At 37.9% G+C, this 2,425-nt stretch overlaps 1 long non-coding RNA gene across 1 annotated transcript; it reads right to left on the reverse strand.

The window, feature by feature from the left end:
• Positions 1-1,221: 1,221 nt before the first annotated feature.
• Positions 1,222-2,127, reverse strand: LOC148910608 (uncharacterized). Its single transcript, XR_016119930.1, has 3 exons — positions 2,045-2,127; positions 1,810-1,957; positions 1,222-1,282 (listed from the first exon to the last, which is right to left on the reverse strand). It is a non-coding gene; the product is annotated as an uncharacterized LOC148910608 (long non-coding RNA).
• Between the last annotated feature and the right edge of the window lie 298 nt (positions 2,128-2,425).

A 2,425-nucleotide genomic window follows, 5' to 3' on the forward strand; every position in this document is an offset into this window, starting at 1 on the left:
AATCCCTTCCGGAATCGAACCAGAGCTCTTAGAAAAATCTAAGTGCGACCATCAAGGATTTGTGGCGTATGCATAGCTTGTAAGTAATGTACAAGTGTCGTTTGCAAATGAGTAGATTTTTTATCCCACAATATGCTGCATTTAGACAACAGGTTAGGTCTGAGTCAGCCTTCATAAATTACTTCAGCTCACATGAATTACATTAGCCTAAGGAATTATGTATCATCATTCTCAGACCAACCTGCACATCTAGAAAAAACAATTTTGTTTGATTTTGTCTTGGTGTTATGACCACTTTACTGTGGTGGAGGAGGTAAACGTTCAGCTGGGCTGAAATGAGCTGAGCACGTTGTCAGTTCACCATGCTGCAGCATTACAGCTCGAATTGTCACAAAAACATCTGGGTCAGCTCTTGCATACACCACCATCAGATGGAGCATTGAAAGAGGACAACAATATATCGTATCTCTTATTTACACTAGTGTAGCGATAAAAGGGGAGGTTTGGGTCAAATTTTTTGTGAAGTCTAACATGAACTTTGGAACGGCCTCATGAAATGCTTTCTCATCAAATTAATTTTGTATCCCAAGAAACAATAAAACGGTTGTTGTTGTGAGGGATATAACATATTTCCAGTATCCAGTCTCATCATGGTATGAAAAAGGACTATTGCATTTCTCATCACACCTTCAGATTCCAATGATACATACCCTGTCATTGTTTTTGCACTACTATTGTGCTCCCCCTGTCAAAAGAAACATACCTGTCGATGTCCATAGTTGAGAAATCACGGTTGTTTTTAAACTAGGGCATTCAATATCATGATTGTACCTTGATCTCACATCTTCTGATAGGCCCCTCCTTGTGCTAATTAGCCACATTTAGAGTAAGTACAAACCTCCCCTCATAAGCATGGTTATTTCTTTCCAGTCAGTTGGCTATTGTTATTGATAAGACTTTCTCAACATCCCGCTGCTCATCCTGTTTCCTTTTTCCCATGTTAGGCCTGTACATGGATCATGCATACATTGGACAAGGTCTCTTAGGTTGAAATCAGGCACAGCACTATTTCTAACACTGATGGCTATTCCTCTTAGAACATGGCTATGGTCTTCCTTTTTATGTTGTGGTTCCTCATTATCCTCAACTTGCTCAGGGACATACAGATGTTCTCTTAAATTAATTCCTTGTAGGGTGTATGCCTTAATTTTATTGTGTTAAGAATACATGGCCATCAAATATTTCAGCAAGTCTGCTTTTGTCTCAGTTTTATCAGTTTTACCTAAAAAAAACAACAATGAAGTATCAAAGTGCCTTTCAATATAAGGAGTGAGGTAGCTGATAATATAAGGAGTGAGGTAGCTGATAATATAAGGAGTGAGGTAGCTGATAATATAAGGAGTGAGGTAGCTGATAATATAAGGAGTGAGGTACCTCAAACCATCAGGAGTGAGGTACATTTGGGAATGAATGAAATAAAAACATCTTTTTTCCAGTTTAGCAATGCAAAAGTATGCCCTTTCTTTCATAGTCAGAGATTTGTCATACATTAAGATTGATAGTCAGATGAAAATTAACAAAATGTTAGCTTACCAGCACCAGCTACCTGAGGATAAGGGTTATAATATCGTTGGTACTTGGTTCTTTGTAGAGAAACAAGTGCATCTTGAAAAGATAGCCAATTTGCTGCCAAAGTGTTTTCAAGAAAGTGGATGTCTTCTATGACAATGGCTCCACCTTAATGTATACAATAGATATTATCTTTTAAAACTATACTTTTGTTTACAACATAAAATTCATCCTACTTACCAATGTGCAGGGGTTTTAAATACAATTCAATCTGGTGTACTGGCAATTTTTTTGGCCTCTGATGTTGCATCCATGATAATGTGTATTATGTTCACGGGCCTATTTGTCCCTTGTGTCCATATCAAGTTGAATTCACCAGTCACAAATCCTGATAATTACAAAGTACAAACAAAAGGTATTAACAGCTGATATCTGCATTTTTAGATATAACTAATATGATAAAATGACTACATACCAACAGCTATCATCCCAAATGGCTTTCATTTCATTTTCAACTCCTTGCAGTTCTCACTGAGGGCTCAGCAATGTTGACTTTTGCCTGACAAGTAGGAAAAAAATGAGACCCTAAGCATGAACGCCATTTATCAGGAGAAGTAGTGATATGCAACAAACCTTCAAAGGATCTTGTTGAAGTGCTCCTGGTGCTTGACCTCTGGGACTTAACAGCAAATATGTGTGTCGAAGTCTCTTTGATTGTACGCCCACATCTAGTGGTATAGCTTGCTGATTGATTGTTCTGCTCCTTTGGTTTATAATCACTTAAAGATACATCTCGGCTTTTGGTAGCTTCAGTCATCTGTGGTCTTTCTTGTACCAATACCGCTGGTTTACCAAG

Source organism: Actinia tenebrosa, unplaced genomic scaffold, assembly GCF_029948245.1.
Source record: "Actinia tenebrosa isolate PJP-AT-01 unplaced genomic scaffold, QUT_ActTen_1.0 PGA_scaffold16__25_contigs__length_10494907, whole genome shotgun sequence".
Classification (NCBI taxonomy): Eukaryota; Metazoa; Cnidaria; class Anthozoa; order Actiniaria; family Actiniidae; genus Actinia; species Actinia tenebrosa.